General features: G+C 45.6%; 1 protein-coding gene and 1 long non-coding RNA gene across 4 annotated transcripts in view; one reads left to right on the top strand and one right to left on the bottom strand.

Moving 5' to 3' along the window:
- On the top strand, nucleotides 1-24,187 carry LOC143523441 (uncharacterized). Of its 3 annotated transcripts, XR_013133340.1 has the most exons (4): nucleotides 1-697; nucleotides 4,092-4,362; nucleotides 18,635-20,611; nucleotides 22,314-24,187. It is a non-coding gene; the product is annotated as an uncharacterized LOC143523441 (long non-coding RNA). The 3 variants fall into 3 exon arrangements; XR_013133338.1 differs by having other exon boundaries at nucleotides 1-4,362; XR_013133339.1 differs by lacking the exons at nucleotides 18,635-20,611; nucleotides 22,314-24,187 and adding an exon at nucleotides 8,927-9,194 and having other exon boundaries at nucleotides 1-4,362.
- lrfn2b (leucine rich repeat and fibronectin type III domain containing 2b) overlaps nucleotides 1-25,275 on the bottom strand; it is a 94,957-nt gene that overhangs the window by 16,684 nt on the left and 52,998 nt on the right. Inside the window, 2 exon segments of the mRNA XM_077017897.1 lie at nucleotides 8,921-9,023; nucleotides 15,741-15,833. The gene's annotated coding sequence lies outside the window, so the exon portion shown is untranslated.

The following is a 25,275-nucleotide window of genomic DNA, read 5'->3' as shown; positions in this document are numbered from 1 at the left end:
TAGGTGCCATTCAGCTGCTGTATTTCTGCCGTCTGTCTTATCTCCTGCAGGAGCGGCAAGCATGCGAGTATCGGGGTGTGTGAGAGTGTGTGTTGGGGTAAACACGTATTTAGCTCTTTGCGTGAAGCAAATATCCTAATGATGATAGAAAAATATGAACATTTTGACTTTGTGGGCACATTCTGTTTGTCCCCATGAGGTGCTCATTTGCATTTATATAGCATTATTTAGCCAGAGTAATACACAAGTCAGTGGAAATTTCCTACAAAGACAGAAATACAGGACTGTGTGTGTATGTGGGTGTTTTTATGGGAGGTGTAAGACCAGTAGTCTGACAGGGTCTGATAAGAACACACACAAACACACACACACACACACACACACACACACACACACACACACACGCACACACACGCATGCGGCTGGTCTCTCCAGTCAGTTTACTCATGCATTCAAACACTGTGCAGCTCCACAGAGGAGTTCCAAAGAACGACGTTAAAGAACGGGGAGCTACAAAAGACCCGGACAAGCGTCCTTTACGGCCCCACAGTGGTCAAGGGCGAACGGAAGGACGCACTCTGCTAAAATCAACCGTCTCACTTTCTTAACTTTGTTTACCCCTTCTTAAAAACAACTGGTCACAGACTGCAGGATGAAGGATGCATTTCTCATCTCCTCCCACTGCGGTACTAGTTATGTAAGTCATACAGGGGAGGCTGCTGCCTCTTAAACACACACCAGCACGTATCGAGGCTTTATTCAATAAAGCTGCTTTCCCACTTTTATGCACCTCCTATTCCGCTGCTACTAGACTATGAATTAACCCGATTTGTGAGTCTGAAAGTAATCAGTGTCAGAAAGTTACTTTAACCAAAGCTGTATAACTAAAGTTATGAATTAAAATCAATTTTAATGGTGTGATTATGCACCTAAATCAGAAACATCACAACGCTCAGTTATTAACTTAAGAGAGTAACATCAATGACTATGTTAATAAGGTTGTCCGTGGCCAAGACGGGTGGGAGTTGATAATAAAAGTGTGTGTGCGGTGCTCAGGGAAAGACTGCCAAGCCCAGCCATAACTCTCACACTGGGATTTGGCTTTAATCAATGTAAGATGATCTTTGTCTTGTTCGGATTACGGCAAGAAGAGGTCGCATGCAAAGATACAAGAAACCGCTGCATGCACAAGGCTGTTATCTAATCAAACAAGTAGAAAGTTTCCACTGTGAACAAGGAAACACGATGAAGATACATTTTTACTTTCTCAAGCTTAGAACGTCCTTCAGATACCTTCAGAATAAGATCTGATGTCTCTCCACGTGATTCAACAGTGTCGTCAACAGAATTACAACAGAGAATCATTATTTCTGTGTTCATCCTGACCAGATTGGCTGAGCTTTGACTATACATTTCTGTGAATCATTAAATGCCCTACAAAATAATCCAACAAAGACTTTTAAGCATTACCATTATGCATTTGCAGTGAACCCCATCAGTCGTGTACGGGTACTTTTTAAACTGTGCTTATGGCACATGGGGATGCGTAATGGTCTGATAAAGCACTGATCTTATCCAGTAAGCGCCACCATTTTAACACATGATCAAGATGTGAGGCAATGTGTATTTTTATCTGATAAGTGTTACATACTCTCTTTTCATTTGGCAAAGTAAAGACTAGGGGCCTGGCGTCAGCCCGGCCCCGCCGCTGATGTAATATCACAGCAGCCGGCATGCCTGAAAGCACAGAGTCTTTGTCAAGGTCACTTTTGCGAGTGGCTCTGGGAGAGTAAGGTATTTGCCTGGGAAAGATCGATAAATTTCACCACTGGGAGCCTCTCGTATTGTTGACAACAAATTGGGCATCAGCGGTCCTTCGGTTTGTGACAGCTGGCTCTTGTTGAGCTTGTTTTGGTGTTCGGCATCATCTCAGGACATTCCACAGGGGAAGGGGCAGACAGACAGTCAAAATGTGATTCATTATCCTCTAATATAATTATCTCCAGAGCACCGAACAATCTTGCTGTAATGAGAGCTATTAAATCCTACTGAAATATTAATAGGGCCCGAATATTACTCTACTGTAGTCTGCTAAAGCAACCTAAGTCAAATAAAACGTCAGATTTTTACATGGAAGGCCAGTATATCACACAGTGTGCGACCTTAAAAAAAATCGAGGCTGAAGCCATGGGAGTTAGAGAGGCAGTGAGCTGAAGGATAAATCACTAGTGAAAGTAAACAGATCTGGCTGCTTAAAACCAGTGTTTGTCCTGCCCAGAACCCCCATCTCCCAGCCCAGTGATGAAAGGGCTCTGTGTCCCCACTGCAGCTGCTGGTCTATGTCCCCCATTGGACGGTCATTAATACCGTCCACGTAGCGTCGCCCTGTTCTGCTTCTGAAAAACACAGCCAGTCTGATGCAAGCGGGCGAACACTCCCGAGTGCTAGACCTCGCTAACAAAAACCACGTCGGATCCATCTGTAATCCAGCGAGAGACACAGACGTGGACAGAACCTCCTTTGTCACGCCGACGCACGTTTAAAGTTCAGGGTCGTGCCACGCCGAGCTTTTCCAATCATAACGGCGAACAAAAGCGTTGCTGTGGCCGCGCGGCGTACCGGAACAATCGCACGCTTTGCGCTGCGCGTTTCCATGCACGACGCTCGAATAACCGCAGCACAACTAGGACCACGACCAAAAACAGGAACCGCAGATGAGGCTTAGCGGGAAATACCCGGCATCAGTCGGGGCAGCCAATAAGGCTTTGAGATCAGCCAGAGCCTGCGGTTCCTGGCAGCTTCGAAGGGATCAATGGCATCCACCACAGTGGCACTTTACTGCTCAGCACAACAGCACTCCACTACCAGCAGAACCTCAACCAGAATAATGGGCTCCGGCCAGGAGCGAATCACAACTCTTCTGGGTCTCTTCACGTGCTATTTGAGCAGCATTGTTGGACTTTCACAATTATACTCATAACAGATGGTAATTATGATGACGCGCTTGTCAATAATCCATAGCTGGTCACTTGATTTCACCCAGAGATTCGTGACTTAATGCATAGTGGCATTAAGGTACAGGATTTCTGGAAAACTCCTATATTCAAACCCCTGTAATGAAAAGCATTCATCTGAAAATCCAAAATCAGCTGCTGATCTTCCTGCCACCTGCTCTTTGGGTTCTGATCCTCTCACAGATGCTGATCGATGCACACGGGTGAAATGATTAGCAGTGGGAATGGTGTAGTCAGACACCAGGACCTGGGGGAGGTGCTCTGTTTTTGATCATTCACCATGATGAAGGTCTCTAAGAGCAGAAATCTCTGGACCATGCGTGCCCCAAGTGTGTCTGTCACACAGACACGATTTGGCTCACCAAGAATCAGGACGTTTTGCTAAATAGCTTCCCTGCCCATTGTCATACATGCTACAGAAATATACATTTCTGAATAAAATATAAACCCCAAACTAAATAAAACATTCACTCCGATATAGGACTAGTATTACATCACAGCGATTATGAGTTGTGTTCATGCTATTCATAATTTGTCCATTTGCTTGTATTTGTTAATACACAGTCCAGGTAGTGTGCGTCATGTTTTGCCTGATCTAGGCCTGTTTTGTTTGAATGACCACTAATATTACTTTGAATACTTTTTTGTTCTCATTAGTGGACTTATTTGCTCAGTTTTGTTTTAGTTACTTTCATTAAACCACTGCTGGTCTTACCCCTCCCCATTAAACCACTACTGGTCTTACACCCCCCTCCCATTATAAACCACTACTGGTCTTACCCTTTCCATTAAACCACTACTGGTATTACCTCCCAATATAAACCACTACTGGACTTACCCCTCCCATTAAACCACTACTGGTCTTACCCCTCCCAATATAAACCACTACTGGTCTTACCCCTCCCATTATAAACCACTACTGGTCTTACCCCTCCCATTAAACAACTACTGGTCTTACCCCTCCCATTAAACGCTTCCGTCTGGACTTCTGAGTGTTTCCTGTCTTCTGCATGTTCTATGACAGACTCTCATAACTCGATTCAAAACCTTCACAACTTCTCTATACGTTTTTCTTAGCACTGTTCTGAATCTTCAGCCGTTAGACTATCATAAACATTACCCCTTGGACAAAAGTTTGGGGACTCCTGCTTGGAACTCGTAGCGGGAGGGGAAGATGTCAAGGGTCATTAGTGCTCCTAAAGATATGCACCAACCAGCCGGGCATCTTTACCATCGCAAAGCACCGTGTGGTGCTGCTGGAACATTAGCCCTGCTGACACACCAGGAGCTTGTGTGGCTGGGTAAAGTTTTCCCTTGGGGGGAAAACGCCCCCATCCAGATCAGAAAGGTAAGAAGCAACTTACAGGCACATAAAACTTCCCTTATTCCTGTCAGGTCTGGCTTGCACACTTTTTGTTGTTTTGATGTGTTTAAAACTGAGATAAGTAAGCAAAAACATGGGCGAGGCCACCATTTCTGTTACCTGAGGAGTTCTTTGCTTGGGTACTTTCGTTCCCCACTTTCAGACATATTCCTTTTCTGTTTCTGTAACGGAACCAATAGTGTGGGCATCAGCCATTTTGACATCTTTTAAAATGACTTGTGACATGTTGTTTCAGAAGCTCAAAAAATAAGTTACGTACAAAATGTCTCCTACAGCATAAACAAATACTGTAGGTGTTTATCTCTGTACACGGCATGTTTAAAGTCGTCTTCAGTCACCTCAAATATGGAGTTTTTTCTTATCTAAATTTTTTATTACTGTGTCCATGCCTGCTGCATTGCCAGTCAATGCACACAAACGTAAACGCTCAACACAAGCACTCCATATTCACTCTTGCGAGAAAGACAAGCTAACTAAATGCCAACCCAGCACTAAAGTTCAGACTAAAGTCACAACTCAAACTACGCCGCCCGGCAGGATTCAAACTATTCAATCGCACTAAGCAGCCCTGTGCACACAGTCCACCAATGGCAGGCCGCTTTGCATGACTGCATAGCTCGAGGCAGCCAATAGCGACGCAGCGCGCATTACCGTATGATGGAAGCTTGCAGGCAACGTAAAATCCCTTTGCGCCGTTGTCCTCCCCGGTGTCCTCGGAAGACCGAGCACACCCCTCTCTCCCAGCTCCCTCTCATCTTTCTTCCTCTTGTCCTCTCTCTCCCCCCATCCTCACCTTTCTCTCTGCTTCTCTTCCCTTCCTCAATGACCAGTATAATGAGCAGAGACTCGTCTCCCACAGCAATTATCTGCAATTATCCTCAGCTTGTACGCGTAAGCTTGGCCGTGTGCTGCAGCCCGGCTCCCCCGGCCCGGTTCCCCGGCCCAGGTCCAACAGCCCGGACGCAGCCCTCTCAATGGGAAGACGCCCGGGGAAGTGGTTGTGAGCAGTTAGGCATTATACACAGATCTAATAAGAGAGGGAGATAGGGGAGACAAAAGCATCATGCTGGTGAATGCATTGTGTGTGTGTGTGTGTGTGTGTGTGTGTGTGTGTGTGTGTGTGTGTGTGTGTGTGTGTGTGTGTGTGTGTGTGTGTGTGTGTGTGTGTGTGTGTGTGTGTGTGTTTGTGTGAATAAAAAGCAGAAATAAGGGATGACCACTCGTTCCCACTGGAATGGAGTGTGTGGAAACAGCGTGCTCTCCGGATCGCTCTCTGATACCACTCGGCAACAATCGGCGATGAGGCCCAGGGATCTAGACAGCCCAGCATGCCGTGCAGTTTAGCTGCAGTGAACAGAAGAGTCCAGAAACAACAACACCTCACACTGCTCGTGACATCAAAACACTTGTACTTTCTGGATGAAGACCAGGTGGCCCAGTGGGAGAAGACAAATGGCAAAATGAGGGCATTTCCAGCAGCGCCTGGAGGCCTGAAGCTCTGTGAGGAACTCCGGGAGCAGCCGGGGGACGGGGAGGCTTCAGCTAGCGCCACCGTCTCCGCACGAGTTCGGTTCCTGCTCTCCGAGTGAAAGCCTGCGCTGAGTTGGAGGTTAGCGGTCTAGAAACATCTCACTGCTGCTTTATATATCTGGAGTGCAAACCAAAAGCTTCCCACAGTCAGTGTGTTTCTACCCAAGACATGACGCCCAGACACCTCAGGAATAGAAGCGAAGGGATTGTCTCGACATTTTTCACGTTTCGATGAGGAAGACACAGATGCAAACGTAAGAAAATGAGGCTGCAGGGTCTGATCGCATCCCTGTGGCCCAAACACTGGCACAGGCTGGGTGTGAGTGTGTGAGTGTGTGTGTTGCTGAGGGAGGAGAGCGCAGACACACTTACAGCAGTCAGTCAGAATGCTCGGTCACGGCTGCGTCTCCTCCAGCTCAGAGCTGCTGTGCTCTCTCACCCCCCCCCCCCCCCCCCCCCACCCCACAACTCGAGCCATCTCGCTGGCAACACGTGAGGAGAAGCGTCCACAGAGCCTCTGCCAGGGGAGCAGAGAGCTGAGCGATCTGAAGTGAGCTTCCCAACGCATACTGAAGAGGGACTTAATGAGAAACAACCCCATGAATAGACCCGCAGAATAGGTCTTCTATTATCTTCTGGGTGGTGGTGAGTGGAGCGAGGCTGACACAAGGGGTGAGAATAATCTGGCCCCGCTCGTGCCTCAAATTACCCTGATCACTTACACTACTGTAATAAATAATTTGTCAGCAGAGACTACAGTTTTCTCTGTGTTTCTGCCCTGAAGTCTCACCAATTAACCCTGCCAAAACAGTTCCTTCAGCTCTTTTCTGTAACCACGTCACACACGTTGTTCTCTTTGTCAATGAGCAGAAACTTTTATCTTAGCTAACTTTGGAAATATTACGTAAGTTAACAGAGAGTAAGTCACAAGATGGAACAGTCCACTTGGAAAGTGGCTTTACTCCAAGGAAATTATAAGACTGTCACCACCAGGGAAGGAGAAAAGCCCAAAGTTACCAAAACTCGACACTCATGAAAGCTTCTTTCCGCTACTGCAGCAAGAATGAAAGAAATGTTCCTCTTATAGGCTGCAGTGCAGGGTATATGGCAAACAATCAGATACATGGCAAAGCGTCCATCTGATATCACACACACTAATGGAACAGCAGCTGACATATTAAAACAGTCTGTGCTCATTTTAATATCGTTGAGATCACGGAAAAGAAAAACCCAGCAGACGTCGAAGCTGTCGCACCCAACCAACACGAGGAGCACGCCACGTAAACACCGAGCCTGCGGGTCCACTCTTCTGGTGATGGTGGTGGTGAAGGTGGTGGGGACGGACAGCAAACAGACAATACACTCCTGCGTGTGATTGGCCCCGCGTTATAATAAATGCGCCTTTTCAACAGAATTTGGCGGAAATGAGTTGCGGATCAGTTCGGCCTTCTGGTGATGACCTTTTTGGAGACGTCGGATTCCGCCACCTCCTCACGCCCTCCCTCTCTCCTTCTCGCTCTCCTTCACCACCTTTCTCTTACTTTCTTCCTCCTGAGCCCTCTCCTGAAAGAGCAGGAAACACTACTCAGGCGGCACATATTTATCTGTGACCCGAACGTGAACCGATCCACCGGGCCCTCCGTAGCTGAGGCGTCGCTGATAAAGGCTCGGTGAGCGTTCCCCGCGCCCTTGCCGGGGCCAATCGCTCACTTGAGCGTCGCGATGCAGCCGCGTGTAGAGTTAAGGGCTTGTCGCACTCCGTGGCACTCCGTGAGCACAAATCAGACTGCCAGGCATTCCGGTTTCAAACGCCTGCCTTATCGCCTTCTCACTGCTCTCTGCTACCTGGTTTAGCGTAGAGCTTGAACAGCGAGCCGCGGCTTCACTGGGGGATGCCCTGACTGCCTCTGACAGACGGATAGGCCTGCAAATGCCTTCCTCAAACTCCGGCCTCTAGCTGGTCCAACTCTAACCGATGCAGGCATGTCAAATGAGGTGAACAGAACGATGATTCAAACAGTATTTTTTCAAAACCATCATCAAATAAACTCTTTTTGATATTAGTTGCAGAAAAATCTTGCAGTGTCCAGTTCCACAGTAGAATTGGCGTTAATGTCCTGGTGTAATGAACTAGAGGAACTCTGATTGGTTACACAGGCCACACAGAGACAGAATTGGAGAATCCTGCCTTGTCACATCTTTGTAAATATTTAATTAACTTGAAGAAAATGACTTATGTCTGAAACATGCTTCACCAGACTTCAACGGTTTCCCTCGTTGGAGAATCCTATCTATTCCGCTATCTGAGACTGCTCTGTGCTCCTATTCTGTGTAGCAGATGACTGACCCTTAACAACCTGCTCTGAGTGGTTTTACTAACTGGACACATGTTCAGTGCCAGAAGCTACACAGTAGGAATTCATTTCAGCTACACTAGAAGGCAGCTAAACTTCAGGTGAAATTCTGACTAATGAGAGTGTTCTCGGATTCTTTTATCACTGATGAAAGTGGCTAAATCTCAGAGTACACCTGAATTCAAACTCCATAAAGCTAAAGACTTTCCCTGGCGCTAGCTGTAAGGCTTCGACACCATACCACTTTTACAAGCAATAATTGAACATAGCACTTTCCTGGAAGAGTTCAAATGCCAACGCTGATTCCAATCAAATTCCACTGCCTACAGAAGTGTAACATTATTCAAGACCATTATTGCAGACTTTCAGCGAACCCGTGGACAGCTGTGTCCAACGGCCAGCTGTTTTTTGACCTCTGAATGCACAGATGAGCGGCAACACCTTACTTCAACTAACAGCCTGTCTCTTTCTCACACCTGGGATTTGAGGTTGTGAAGGTTAAATGAGCTTGAATTAAAACAACAAATAGCCATCAGATCTTTGGTAAGCTGAACTCTGCAGTACGTTAAAAATGAAAAGATAAGTATCATGTTTTAAAGAGTCAAAAAAACTATCTTTACTGGTTGCTGTTTGTTTACCTTTAGGGTCCTGCTGCTGTGCCATAGGTTCGCTCAAGTGTTTGAGGCCTGTCAATCAAGTCCCATGGACCCTCCCCCCAGTGATCCAGGGTTGATCGCTAACCTAGACAAACAAGATAAAAGGAAAATCACAATGCTTCACTGCCATCCAGGGATATAGCTGCAGAAAGTCTTCACAATACGTCCAAACAACAATATGTACAATAACAATTGTGCTTTAAACTGCTTTTTTGAGTAATTCTGCCTTAACTAATAAACTTGCGGGGGTACATCACGATGAGAACAATGTGTGATTACTGTGACATCACGGCATCATCAAAAAAGTGATGTGCATACCGTTCATGGAGTGATGTCTTATTGTGCTGCTCCAACATTTAATAGGTCAGGAACTGTGACTTATTCAGTGGGATTTCTCCAAGCCAGGGCATGTGGTAACGCGCCATCTACATGGGTTTTATGTCAATCGAAGATAATCCTATCAGGTGAAGCAGAATGTCAAAGATCATTAATACTCCACCATGTGGCAGCTGTGATCAGGATAGACCTGGGAGAGTTTCTAGCAGCCATGACTACCTACACGCATGCCTTAGGCAGAGTGATTAATCAATTTTATATTGAAATGGCATTTTTGAACAGAGCTGAAATTATTAACACATTATTAACAACGCAGTCGTGCTCCCGAGGGGCACGGCAGAAAAGTGATCGCCCTTTCATCGCGAGTTCGATCACTGATGATGCCATAGCCATCCTTGGCTGGGAGGGTGAGAGAGAGGGAGAACTGTTCTGTGCTTTCAGGGCGGGAGGGCTGCCATTCGTGCTGTCCCCTGTCAATTATAGCAACCTTGGCCAATCATGGGTGTCTGTGAGCGCATGCATTAGGGGTGGATAGCGCTATCCACTGAGGATAATACTCTGCCCTCTAACTGCAGCTCAGAAACATGTGATTGGCTCTATGTACCATGGAGGAAGCAGCCCTTTGCCCTCCCAAACTGGGAATCGATAAATTAGGGGAAAGAACTGGGGGTGAAAAAAAAAGATCAGAAGACACAATAAACAAACAAACAAAAACCATGGTAGAAATTCACAAGATACAAAAAATTATATGATCCTGTTTTTAAACGGAAGAAATTTTATTCTTCCGTTATGCTAGTGTAACGCGACATGCACGTTGGGAGCGAGGAAGGGGAGGACAAAGACAAGGACAGTAATACGAGGACATCGACATCGACATCGACAAAGACAAAGACCGACAATGGAGGGCAAAGGCTAACAAGGGGGTGTGCAACAACAACAACAACAACAACAACAACAACAACAACAACAGTAACAACAACAGACACGTGCACAGCACATCAGATTGCACCAAGAGCCTAAACATATGTGTATGTATGTGTGTGTGTGTGTGTGTGTGTGTATGTGTGTGTGTGTGTGTGTGTGTGTGTATACTGTACCGTTTAATACACAATTTAAACACAAAGTACCAGGAACCACATTATTTCCTTTTCCAGTTAGGTTTTCCTAAATATGCATGGAACACTTGTTAGTGCTCAGTGTGTACAAGACGAACAACTGCAGCTTATACACCTGTACAACAACTGCAGCTTATACACCTGTACAACAACTGCAACTTATACACCTGTACAACAACTGCAGCTTATACACCTGTACAACAACTGCAACTTAAATCACAGCCACAGATTTAGTCTGAAAATTCACAGTTTGATATTTTTGGAATTTGGCTCTACCCTCAAGTCTCACTCTCCAGGATCAAGAATCTGCTGGAAACAGCCCCCCCACCACAGACCCCTTCTGTGAGTGCAAATTAATCTCCCTCAGAAAACTGCCTGATAATATTTTGGAACATCTTCTCTAAGACTCACATTAAATCTTTTGATCAGGAGCCTGTAATTGCCACCAGAGTGGGAACTGGGAACACTATCCAAACCAGTAAAACCAGTAAAACCAATGCCTCTGCAAATTCCACTGCATGCTGCAATGGTGAACAGAGAGGATTTGGAGTGATTAACGCTTATCATGAAGGCTTTATCGTTTTATAATAAATTTAATTACAGGGATTATGAGGCTCAAATGAGATTTAGACCAACTAGGTGCATTCAGGTGACAAAATGTGAGTCAGAACTTGTATTGCTGTTCCTTCTTGAGAGCTCAAAACTAATAAAGGATTGTTGATAACAGGTCGATACTACACATCTACAGCATGTGCTATTTACCAGCTCACAAGACGACAGTGAGAAAACACTACTTTTGACTTTTTGAGTAATGACTTGATAAGGGGGCTTTTACAGTGAAAACATGACCCCCCAATCAAAAGTAATCCTTTGCACTCAAAAAAATTTGAGGGTTTACAAACTGTGGCGCTCGTTATCTATAAAGCAAGTGCATAATTCATTCATATTCAATTCATAATACTAGAGACGCAGCCTACTTCAGCCATGATGACAGGGCTTTGGTCAGCTTTTTCTGTTGAAGTCGACACAGCCATCTGTATTCTTTTAAGGACAAAGTAGATTATCCTCAGCTGGTTTGAGACTAATGACACCGGCTAATGACAGACATCCTTTATGAAGCATGTTTAGAGGGGACGTCTTCCTGCCATTAACTCTGTAATGTTCCGTAGCTTGACGGGCCATCAGTCCAGGCAGCCACATCAACTCCGCCGTGGTGGATAAACAAAGCACAACACGCAGTTCTGAGCGCCGGTGAGAGGTTCGTCTCCAGGAGCCGCGCAGGCCCGTCGGATTCCCGCTCCTCACTTCATCCGGCACGGCAGAATTTCGCTTTCGCACTCCGAGATCCGTCCGATCGTTTTCGACAAGGGATGGAGGAGGGGAATGAGAGGAGAGAAGGACGGAAAGGGATCTGCAGGTTCTGTTTGAAGCACCAGGAAAGTTAATTACCGTGGCGGCCGACTGACAGCCGACTGACAGCTGTCAGCCTGCTGCGAAAATAATCCCACAGCAGTTCATCTTTTTTTTTCCATTTATTTAGCCACAAGGGTCAGAATTGTCTTCATGGGTCTCCATCACATTCAGAAATTAATTTTAAATCTTGAAACCTGCTACCAAGACTTCCGACGACACATACGGTACTACTACTGCAACTGAATGTTCCACATAGTTGGACCGAATAATTGTAAACAAACGTTTTACTGAAAGTCACTCAGCACATAAAGTGGTAGAACTTCACTCAATTGGATTAATGAAGTGTGCCTTCCACCTGCTCTTCAGCCTGCTGTCCTCACATTGTCACAGTTCAGTTCAGATGTTTGAGGTGGATTGCCACCTGCTCAGATTTATCTGTGCTACCCTGAAGATGCTCTCAAATGGCTAACTCTGCAAGAATGCGGGGACGGAAAGTCATCCTTCTCTCCCAATGAGAACATGGCACACCGCACACCTGTGCCTAAGGATAGTGCTGCCGCGCATGGAGAAATGAGTTGGAGTCACAGAGATAAAGCCCAAGTCAGCATTTGTTAAAACAGCACCTTCACTCCTTCATTATGGAGGCCCCACTGGCTCTCACACACAATCAGATAGGGCGCGTAGTAGCTATGAAATAGGATATTCATCAGCTCGCTATCCACACTGACATTTTGAGGCCAATTTGTCAGTTTTTTTTCCCAAAGAATCCCCACACATGCAGCTAATCTGAAGTGCGCCTCACATTAATATTTAAATAAAATAAAATCCTTAAGGATCTGCTCCTCTTCTGGCTGCCTGGAAAGTGCTGTCAGACTGGGGCTTTCACGGACCAAGGGCCACTGGTGGCTCCCACCGCCACACACAGGAGGGGGGGTTTAGTCTTCCACAGCTAGAAGACCTCCAGCAGCTCTGAGCCTGCTCTCTGAGGCACACAGCCAAATGCCCCACTGGGCATGTAGGATTTGTTGGAGGACACAGAGCTTGGTCTGGTTGTGCAGTGAAGCACCTGTTTGCAGCCAATAAAGAACAATATGGCCAACCCATAGCTCATGCTCACTTTATACACCAACTGACAGGAAAATCAATATATATGTGACCAATGTGGTCTCCAATGAAAGATTTCAAGTTTCCAGAAAATATACAAATTAGTTTAACTTCAAAACAGACTGGTAGATTAAAAGGAATGTACTCAATTATTAAGTATTCAATTCCATTGCCACAGTGGAAAATACCAGAAGATAATGGACTTTCAGATTGGGTCATTCTGACTTTGGAGTCAAAATGTCATTTAGGAAGCATGTCATTATGTGCCACTGCAGTTCACCTGAAAATTCATGCCATGTTATATCCTTAGGAACTGTAAGTGATATTGCAATATCGAAAATAGGGTTGGTCAAAATCTTACTGACCAAGGGGGGGGGGCTGACTGGGTCCACATCATGGTATTAATAAAGAATGATTGGATGGCTAGCCTCATTCAACGCATTTATGTATTAACGCAATCAATTATTCAGACCACAGTGGGCCATAAATTGTATTAGATATGAATTAAATTACAAAAAATATTCTGAGTACATACAATAACAACAACACCAACAGACTTGCTGCTTGCACCAGAGACTTTTGTTGTGGACACTTCAGCACCATGGACAGAGTCATTTATAGAGCGATCAGCACCATGGACAAAGACAGTGAGCTGTACTGCTGAGCCAAAGGCAATCTTCACTGTTAGACAGTGTTGCACAATTGAGCAGGCAATCAGGATCTGGTGTTTCATGTCAATGGCATATTCTGCACCCAGATACTGTACCCAGCTATCTTTGTTCAGTTAGCCATGGCCTATCATCTTCTGCCTCAAACATGATCTTGTTAAGCTCAGCGACAGTTTCAAGTTTCACTTCTGCTCTGCTCTTACAGTCCCGCAACAATCTATTATGTTTCTGATACAAAGCGACAAAGAGCCTCATTCTTCGAGCGCTTGGAGCTGATGATGTCTTTGGTTATTTTGGCAGTATCAGAGTGTCTTGCTGCCAAGTGGAAGGGGAAAAAAACCCGCAGTACATGATGTGCCATTAAGTCGGGAGAAACGGGAGTTCTTCCCTTTCTTATAACGCAATTCATCATTATGTCATAAAAATGTCAGACTGTACTGTATAAACAATCTTTTGCTATTGCATATACCTAATTTATTTTCATTTTCTCAAAAGGATATATATATATATATATATATATATGAGTTCAATTTAGTAATTTTCCCTGTTCTGTTCACATTTAAGCAGGTCATCTTCTTCTTTTGGCTGGAGGAGACACAGAGACATTACCTTGTTGTAATGAATCACCATCAACTGTCTAGACTATCTGGGGTCCCATTTCTCACCTCTCCATAACACCCCCACTTATAATACCTATAAAGAGTCAGACCCAACTCACAGAGACTGCTACAGCATATACTTATATGCTGCTTTCGTTCTCCCCATTGTCCAACTGCAAATAAACTGCACATTTTTCTTCATGAATCTATGTGTTTACTGTGCAGTTGCCTGCTGACAAGTAACCAACACACGAACCTGCCAAGAATCTAACTATAGCATATATACACTCACCGGACCCCCTTTTGCCTTCAGAACTGCCTTAACCTTTGTTGTATAGATTCAATAAGGTACTGGAAACATTCTGGTCCATACTGACATGATGGCATCACGCAGTTGCTGCAGATTTGTCGGCTGCACATCCATGATGTGAATCTCCCGTTCCACCACATCCCAAAGGTGCTCTATTGGATTGAGATCCGGTGACTGTGGAGGCCATTAGAGTACAGTGAACTCATTGTCGCATTCAAGAAACCAGTCTGAGATGATTCACGCTTTATGACATGGCACATTATCCTGCTGGAAGTAGCCATCAGAAGATGGGTACACTGTGGTCATAAAGGGATGGACATGGTCAGCAACAATACACAGGGAGGTTGTGGAGTTGACACGATGCTCAATTGGTATTAATGGGCCCAGAGTGTGCCAGGAAACTATCCCCCACTCCATTGCAGCACCATCACCAGTCTGAACCACTGAACCACTGATATAAGGCAGGATGGATCCATGTTTTCATGTTCCGCCGAAGCAGAAATTGAGACTCACCAGACCAGGCAACATTTTTCCAATCTTCTGTTATCTAATTTTGGTGAGCCTATGCAAACTGTAGCCTCAGTTTCCTGTTCTTAGCTGACAGGAGTGGCACCCGGTGGGGTCTTCTGCTGCTGTAGCCCATCCGCCTCAAGGTTTGACGTGTTTTGTGTTCAGAGATGCTCTTCTGCATGCCTCAGTTGTAACGACTGGTTATTTGAGTTACTGTTGCTGTTCTATCAGCTCAAACCAGTCTGGCCATTCTCCTCTGACCTCTGGCATCAACAAGGCATTTGCGCGCACAGAACGTCTGCCACCAACAACCATGCCACATTCTAATTTAGTCACTTAAATCAACTTTCTTCCACATTCTTCTGCTCGGTTTGAACTGCAGCAGATCGTCTTATCCATGTCTACATGCCTAAATGCATTGAGTTGCTGCCATGTGATTTGCTGATTCAACATTTGCGTTAATGAGCAGTTGGACAGGTGTACCTAATAACATGGCTGGTGAATGTGTGTGTGTGTATGTGAGTGTGTGTGTATATATATATATATATGGATTTGACTTTCTTTTATTTGCATACAACAATATAGCAAAATAAAGTACAAAGAATCGTTTTCCCAATGTCATTACCTTCTATTTCATCTATTGATTGTGGTTCATTAACTTCAGAACAGACTCCATCAGGTTGTGTGTGTGTGCGTGCTGGCGAGGGACACGTCGGTGCAGAGGACCACGGGTGGTGTGTCACTCACAGTGAAAGGGACGGTGGTAGTTAAAGCCTTCCTTCAGCTTCTGCGTCTCTGGAGCCGTGCTGCTGGACTCATGCTGGCCACCGATCACTCCTCCTGCAAACACACAGGAACACAATCACAACCTCGGCCGCTCGATATCAGAGATTAGCAATTACCCAGACGCCGTTGTTTCTTCCGAAGCTGCGGCGGAACTCTTGACAGCGTCTCACCGACGCGTGCATAATTCACACCCCCCCCACGGATAAGAGGCGTGCTCTCGTGACTATGGGATCTGCTCAGCTTCTTTTCTTGTCGAGTTGTAGTACCTCCACGGGCTCTGAGGCACGGCGCTGTCTTCTGCTCGCATGTTTCCTTGTGTGGGCTCATCTGGCACCGGCGCCCATAACCCTCCGCTTGGCCGTATTTCAGCGGTAGCCATGGAGACCTGGAAGCACCATGCTAAAAACGAGTCTTGCTTTTAAGTGAGGCTAATAAGGAGCAGGCGTCCTGCGCGGTGTGACTGACGCGGACGTCCAGAGGATGTCCTGTGCAGGAGGGGTGACTTCAAGGGGGTGTCCAGTGCAGTGGGGGTGATATCAGTGTTGGTGATATCAGTGTGGGTGATATCAGTATGGGTAATATCATTGGTGGTGATATCAGTGTTGTTAATATCAGTGTTGGTGCTATCAGTGAGGGTGATATCAGTGTGGGTGATATATGTGGTGGTGATATCAGTGTGGGTGAAATATGTGGTGGTGATATCAGTGGGGTTGATACCATTGTGGGTGATATCAGTGTGGGCGATATGGAAAGGGTGTTGCTGGCAAATCAGACAGTCCTTCCGAACCAACAGATAATTAAAATTGGCCACGCCTGCATTTTACAGACCGCAGACGGAGCTGAACGCAGATCCTTGCAACAGAAAGCGACATCACAGGAAAGTGAAAAGGAGACAGAAGTTGAAACCCACAGGAAAGCATCCTAGTGACGCCATTGTTGGCTATAAAATGGAAAAAAATAAAGGCAAAATAAAGACGGAGCTGTGTATCCAGTCCTCTTTTCCACACCCCTCCTCTCTCCCTGAGCCTGGCTGCTTCAGTGTGGGTGATACAGGTGTGGGTGATATCAGTGTGGGTGATATCAGTGCGTGTGAAGTGGACAGCCTGTCCTGTGAGGCAGTGATGTGGAGCCAGCATCTCGTGCAGGATGGCTGACACGGACCGTGAGGTTCTGGGCTGTGTGGCCGGGTCCGGGGAGGCGTTAGCTTAGCCAGACTCCTGCAAGGGAGACCCATCACTCAGCCGGAGCAAAAGGCCACGAGTGACGGAGTCATGGCAACCATGACGGCCAACGGACGATAAGTTCGGAAATGGTTCATCTGTTGAGAGAGCTATGGAGATTCAGGAGAAGGCCACGCAGCCTTGGCCTCCACACTTCAAGCATATGGGATTTAATAGGAACCTTTACTACAGATGTGTGTGTCGTGTTAGGGGAGATCTGATCTCACATTTGTCTAATTTCTCTCTTTAGTCTTGCTCCGGAGAGATCAAGCAACATGGCATATCTCACATATCTATGTAATGCTGTAACCTTTACAAGGATTAAGATTTATAACCAGTAAACGAAACCACATAAACGCTACGCTCCCAGTTAATCACATATAAATGCATATATAATTCTTGCACGGATGAGAGCTGCACTGAACATATTCTCCAGTTACTAGTCAGCCAACTGTAATTGAGCATTCTCCAGTCTCTCCTTTGTATACAACCACTGTTTTCACATTATTCCGATGACGCTTCCCCTTGTGTGCAAAAACATATTTACCTTGATGTGTGTTTACATATGTGTAAACATCGACGGCATTAAGGAGATGCTCTTATTGAGATTGATTTACAAAAGTGCTTCAGCTGTCTGCTCTGAACAGCGTCCCTAGCTAAGACAAATACCTCAGGTTACAAAAGACCTTTATTTGAGATACTGCCAGATACTGTCAACATTGAAACTTAGATCAAGAGAGACAACACTCTGGAAAACAAGACAATCTGAGTGCTATTACTCAACTAGGCAGGTCAGGTGTAAATACACAGCTTACATCCTACAAGTGCCTGATTAGGTTATATGTAAGTGCTTTTCAAAGAGATGAGTATTCAGACAACGTTTGAAGACAGCCAGGGACTCCACCGTTCAGACAGCCAGGGAAGGTCAATCCCACCATCTGCAGGACAGAGAAGAATCTGGACACAATGTCATCTGTCCCGTCTCCGATAGCAGGAGGTGGGGGCTGTCTTGTATTTTGCACCCTGTCCCATTGTTTCCATATTCTACTGAAGTGCATACACAGCTTGGGTGAAGATGTCATAATTTGTAAGGGGGATATGCATTTTGCTTAAGAAATTATTATTATTTTTGATGATGATGATCCCTGTCGCTGGGCTATTGTCTCGTTGCAGTTCCAAGGCCGGACTAGGCTGCTCATTTTTGTTTCAGAGCTGGGTTCATATAATAGGCGACCTTTGCAGTGTTTTAGGAGAGGCGGAGTAAGCTGGGGTTTTTTTTGTTATTGCTCAGACCAGGGGGGTGAACGGGTCATGGTTTGAGTTGGTTCGGTCCAGGTTTTAATACGTGCAACATTGCTGAGTGTTGTGTCATAAATCAAAAGCATTCATGATCCAAAAATCCAAAAAAAACAACCCATGTTGGGAGGTATCGTACAGCGCTTACATGGAACAGGCAAAATACTACTGTGTGTACGTGTGTATGTCAGAGACGGAGAGTTAGTGCATGTGTGTGTGTGTGTGTGTGTGTGTGTGTGTGTGTGTGTGTGTGTGTGTGTGTGTGTGTGTGTGTGTAAAAGAAAGAGACAGAGAGAGAATGGCGCCGTATTGATGCAGTCTCAACGCTCTCTCTCCAAGGTCTCCTCCTCTGATCTTAGCGGTGCAGGAAGTTTGTCCTGCCTCTGCGCTCATCAATCGCCGCTCCTCTTGCTGCAAATGAGCACCATTACAGTGACTGAAGAGCTCGGGTTATCTGGGAACCGTGAGTGACTGCGCTGCTAATCAAAGTGACACCGCAATACGGCAGAACATCTCGCTAAAAGACAGTGTGAGGGCCGCACCGATGACCAGGGAGTCATGCATCATTTGTCCAAACACCTGAACCAAGATAAATAGCAAAGAGTGGCCCTCACAGGTTAAACACAGCAAACAGGGGCCCTCTCAAACCTCACCATTACAATATACACTCACCAGCAACTTTATTAAGTACACCTGTCCAACTGCTCATTAACGCAAATGTCGTATCAGCCAGTCATATGGCAGCGACTCAATGCATTTAGGCATGTAGACATGGCCAAGATGATCTGCTACAGTTCAAACCAAGCATCAGAATGGGGAAGAAAGTATTTCAGAAACTGCTGATCTACTGAGATTTTCACGCACAACCATCACTAGGGTTTACAGAGAATGGTCTGAAAAGGAGAAAATATTCAGTGAGTGGCAGTTCTGTGGGCGCAAATGCCTTGTTGATGCCAAAGGTCAGATGAGAATGGCCAGACTGGTTTGAGCTGATAGAACGGCAACAGTAACTCGTCGTTACAACCGAGGCATGTAGAAGAGCATCTCTGAACACACAACATACTTCCAGCAGGATAAAGCGGCATGTCATAAAGCACAAATCATCTCAGATTGGTTTCTTGAACACGACAATGAGTTCACTGTACTCGAATGGCCTCCACAGTCACCAGATCTCAATCCAATAGAGCACCTTTGAGAAGTGGTGGAACGGGAGATTCACATCATGGATGTACAGCTAACAAATCTGCAGCAACTGTGTGATGTTATCATGTCCATATGGACCAGACTCTCTGAGGAACGTTTTAGTACATTGTTGAATCTATTCCACAAAGAATTAAAGACAGTTCTGAAGGCAAAAGGGGGTCCAACCCAGTACTAGCAAGGTGTTCCTAATCAAGTGGCTGGTAAATGTATTTCCCCCCACATTTATACCATAAATTGTCTGAAGATAGCAACCCCGTTAGGTCTCTGCAGTGTACATTTGCTAATTGCTTAGGGTCCGTGCTAATACTCATTTGTGGGTATGGTGAAACTTAACATCAATGGTATTCAGCCTGGCCCTTGAATCTAAACCCAGGCCTGGACAAATCAAAGTCCTTGAGCTCTGAATAAAGATTTTGCACCCTCCCTTGACCCTGGAATGAGGTGGGATAAAATGGCCAAACAGTTAAATTACCTGTCAAATTAACCAGCAGTGATCACTCCAGCACCAGGTTTGGACTCTAAGGGTCTCTGATCCAGAAGATCTCTGCTCTAGAATATCTCTGCATGAATATCTCTGCATTTCATTGTCCAACAAGCAGGTCTCACAACCTAAAATCTCCAGACAAGACGTAGGAAGCTAATGGCCCCGCTGCAGTTAGTGGCAAATCTGAGAGGCATTGCTTGCATTCCCTCTCGTCTTACTCACACTGGGCACCCTGGGAGGTCACATTTTCCAAACCTAGCTTTAAACTTAACTGGGTTAATCGCAGCATGCTGGAGAATACCACAGTCAGCAGGTGCTTTTCACTGACCACAGCACCTCCATCTAAACGAACACCCCCACCCACATCCCTCTAGGCCCACAGTGGAACACAAAACTCAATCATGGTTAAAAGGCGAAACCCTCAAGGCCCAGGGCCCTATTAAGCCTCCTGTGATTCCAGCTCTTAATTACTGTGCACACTAAACGGGCCTGGTGTTTGTATAAAATCATTAAAAAGCCCAGGTTTTAATCACTCAGTGGGGGTGAGGTGCTGACAGAAGAACTCCACAGCAGGGTGCCGGCACTGCTCAGCTGGGACCCTTCGGTCCATAACAAGACCACTCCTCACGGTGAGGAAACCTGGCGGTGCATTTTAACCTGCACATTGCAATTACACTCCGTGGTCCCCCAGGCCAAGCCCGGGGACCACAGCCACAGGCTAAGGGAGGGTGTGTTTGAATGGATCCATCAAATGATCGAGAAGTTTCCATGCAAACACATGAAAAGAAACGACCGTGGGTGCAAAAGCACTGGTGTAGAGAAACCTCCATCCTTTTACACATGTGTATTTGTTAGAAGGAAGAGACTAAAGAAAATAAATATTTAGCATATGGTAAGTAGCCTATGCTGCCACTGTTGGAAAGCCATTTTGTGGCCTGAATATAGATGAAGCCATGGGACCCTGGGCCACACAGTGTAACAGGGATTACTGCTGATGTGGAGTGCGGAGGGCTTCAGGGAGATAATCCCGCTTTGTACATTCTATTTTATTTGGTCTCTAGGAATGGAATATCACAAATCTTCCTATTTCCAGTTGGATTTTAAAAAACATCCCTGAAGTTTTGGAAGGAAACACCAAAATTGTATGCCTTAAATGACATCCGTTCCTGCCCACATTCAGTGGATGTCTTTGATTCTATGTGGCTTCAGTGATGGTAAAAAAATTGTGTTTTCTGATATTCTGATGAGTCCTCAGTTAACAGCTGGGACATAATGGAGCAGAGTGGATACTAAGTGTTTGTTGAATCCCTTTCACTTAGTGATGACTTAAACTGAAGTACAAATATAATCAGAGATTAACCACGGTCCTAGGCTGCCCGCCCTGACAAGGACAGGTGTGAAAGTAATTCCCAATCATAGTCTAACAAATGCAATGTGTTTCACAAATGCACCACTACACCCAGTGTTCACAAATGCACCATTACACCCAAACAGTGTTCACAAATGCACTATTACACCCAAACAGTGTTTACAAACTCACCATTACACCCAAACAGTGTTCAAAAATGCACCACCATACCCAAACAGTGTTCACAAATGCACCACTACACCCAAACAGTGTTCACAAATGCACAATTACACCCAAACACAGTGTTCACAAATGCACCACTACACCCAAACAGTGTTCACAAATGCACCACAATACCCAAACAGTGTTCACAAATGCACCACTACACCCAAACAGTGTTCACAAATGTACAACTACACCCAAACACACCGCTCACAAATGCACCACAATACCCAGTGTTCACAAATGCACCACTACACCCAAAACAGTGTTCACAAATGCACCACTACACCCAAACAGTGTTCACAAATGCACAATTACACCCAAACACAGTGTTCACAAATGCACCACTACACCCAAACAGTGTTCACAAATGCACCACAATACCCAAACAGTGTTCACAAATGCACCACTACACCCAAACAGTGTTCACAAATGTACAACTACACCCAAACACACCGCTCACAAATGCACCGCAATACCCAGTGTTCACAAATGCACCACTACACCCAAAACAGTGTTTACAAATGCACCACTACACCCAAACAGTGTTCACAAATGCACCACTACACCCAAAACAGTGTTCACAAATGCACCACCATACCCAAACACACTACATTTCGAAAACTCAAAATGTGCCAGAAGTCATAAATGTGTCAGAAGTTATAAATGTACGTGTGTACGAGTGTATTAGTTGTATGATAAAGGAGCTTTAACATTTTTTTTTGCTCTTCATGAACATTATTCATCATTGTACTCAACAGGTGTGAAATGGCGAAGGAAGACGTTTGGGGCACACTCCCCATTTCCCAGAGAACCTGCAGCTCCAGAAGCTGCAGGGATTTACTGCTCAGTGTGACGTCAGAACAAACATCCTTTGCATTCAGTTTCATTCTGGCTCTGTAAATATTACAGAGCTCTCCACCTCTCCACAGAGTCCGACCCCCCCCCCCCCCCCAACCCAGTCAAAGCAGCCAACAAGGATGAGGAGTCATTACGCCAAAAACGCACCTAAAACCAAATGACCCTTTCACAGTAGAGAAAATGACTGTGTAAAACAACCCATACAGAAGCTGAATTGAGGTGGAGGGTTTTTTTTTTACTCTTCACAGATGTCTTTCAAAGAGCATAAGGACCTGTACTGAACTGTGAAAAAAATTTGTTAAATATGTCTCCTTTAAGCCCTTCCTTGTTTCTTTATTAACACTTTTTTGTAGTTGTAAAATGTACTTTTGAAGCGTGATATATTATAATGAGTTTGGACACGTTGCCTATTTTTGAAATCCACTGTTTGTCGAGGGATTGTAAGGCATTTGTCAAACCCATTGTGTTTGTTTGTTGGCACTGGATTAGCTGTGTAGGCCAATCGCATTCTTTCCGTGGAGTATTTCAACAAAAAACATAAACCCTACCTCCTGTTGTCCACTGTCCCATAAAGCAGCAGCAAAAATTCAGCATTCAGAAGCCTTATTTTAATACGTCAGAGGGGAGACTAGGTCCAAACTCATTGCGGAGGGTAACAGGAGAAGCAGGACTTCGTCCCTGTTGGACTGCTCTTCTGTATGGGAATATTGGTCTGGTCTACCAAACAAAGGTGAGGACCTCCACTGTGGGTCTGTCCACGTCTATCAGTTACAGGCCTGTCACCTTCTGTCATAGCTCCTGTCAACCTGTCATATCTGTCATCTCAGCGCAGACATTCACCACAACACCAAACAATGCACAGGATTATGTGGGAAAACCGGAAAAGGGACGCGCCCGGTGCTTATCGTGAACATCTCCACGATTCTTTAGAGCATATTACTCAGATCATCAGATTATGGTTATTTGAAGACGCATCGCTCAGAAAATAACAGTTGCATACATCTGATTAGTTCCACGCTGTTTGGGCTTAATTAAAGCTTTTTAATATGAATTTTATGTAGAGAATAATAAAAAAATAAAACATACACAGTTCAGTAATGCTGTTTAATGTCTCACCATAACTGCAGGCGAGAAATACCCTGGTCTGGCAGGCACCACACAGCACTCCCAGAAATGGGGAATAAATAAGGTTTCTTATTATAGAAGCAGCATGAAGGGTTACATGAATCTCAGATTAGCTGCACCCTCGTGCAGTTCTGGCAGATGTGAGGATGTGTGTGTGTGTGTGTGTGTGTGTGTATGTGTGTGTGTGTGTGTGTGTGTGTGTGTTTAGAGTGGGCAGAAATGGGCTTGTCAAAGTTGCGCTTCCATTGGGCAAACATACAAACACACACACACACACAAAAGAGGCCTCATTGTGTCTTTGATCCATAAAACATGACGCGTCAGGCTCTCAGTGCTACTCTTCTCCACAAACATGCCAGCGCATCAATTAAACTTTCATTCAGGAAACGTGCGGAAAAGTCAACAACGCCAAACATGGCAGAGAACAACTACAGGCTTATTGCTGATGAATATTCCACATTCATTAAAGGAATCTTCCTCAGAAGAAGAGGGCACCATTCACACTGGCCGAGCTTGGTCTGAATGCCTAGGTGGGACGGATGCTTTGGGGTTGTAACCTGTGACTGTCCTCTCTGGCTAACGGCTTGTAAATGCTACTGTGATGAGTTTAAGATTCAGAGCAGGCACACAAAATAAAATGTTTGCTGTACTGTCCTGTTTTCTTCAGTTTCTGAATATAATTGTGTGTTGGAAACTAAAGCTGGTCAAAAGACTTTTCTAGACATGGATCTGAAGGCACAAGTGAGCAGGTGCCCCGTATGAGGAGTGAGCAGGTGCCCCGTATGAAGAGTGAGCAGGTGCCCCGTATGAGGAGTGAGCAGGTGCCCCGTATGAAGTGAGCAGGTGCCCCGTATGAAGAGTGAGCAGGTGCCCCGTATGAGGAGTGAGCAGGTGCCCCGTATGAGGAGTGAGCAGGTGCCCCATATGAGGAGTGAGCAGGTGCCCCGTATGAGGAGTGCAAAGGCGACCGGCTGCAGCCGCTCAGCAATTACTTCATATTCTGAGTTAATGATTCACTCAATATGGTCTGAAAATGGGCAAAGTAAATCCAGTAAAACCAGCGGCAGGCCCTTCTAAATGGGGCCCTCGCCAGCTAATGTGGAATTACTGTGTTTTGAATATTTGCCCCTAAGAAAGCTTTTATGAAGCTGTAAACAGATTTACACTTAGCTGAGGCAGCAAAAATGGTGAGGGAGAGATAAAATTGGAGGAGCCTTCTACCACTCCTCCCTCCCTCCCTCTCTATTCCTCCCTCCTTCTCTCTCTCCTGCCCTCATTCTCTCCCTCTCTCTCTCCCTTCTTCTCTCACTCTCCCTCCCTCCCTCTCTCTTCTTCTCTCACTCTTCCTCCCTCCCCCCCCCCTTTCTCTCTTCTTCTCTCACTCCCCCCCCCCCCCCCCTCTCCCTCTCTCATATCTGTCTCATGACTGAAGATCTACTTTATTCAGTCTGAAGCTCCTGAAGCCTCACAGTGCGCTCTGGCTGTGTGCGTGGGCGCACCGCAGACGTCTGCGCAGCCCAGCCACTGCGGTCTAACTGCTACGCGCCGCCGAGCTTGGGTGTCTGCGCGGCCACATCGGCCCTGTCTCCACACGGAGCTCCTTGGACAAGCACAGAGGAACTCTGGGAAACGCACTTTAACTAAATGACAAAGTTGGCATGGAGACGTGTGAGTTGCCTGGAGGAAAGCTGCTTATGGGATTGAGCATCAATCGAACATGCTGCGAAAATGAACCGG

Source organism: Brachyhypopomus gauderio, chromosome 9, assembly GCF_052324685.1.
Source record: "Brachyhypopomus gauderio isolate BG-103 chromosome 9, BGAUD_0.2, whole genome shotgun sequence".
Taxonomy (NCBI): domain Eukaryota; kingdom Metazoa; phylum Chordata; class Actinopteri; order Gymnotiformes; family Hypopomidae; genus Brachyhypopomus; species Brachyhypopomus gauderio.
Note: the sequence above shows the minus strand (reverse complement) of the source record. Positions and strands in the feature narration are given on the sequence as shown.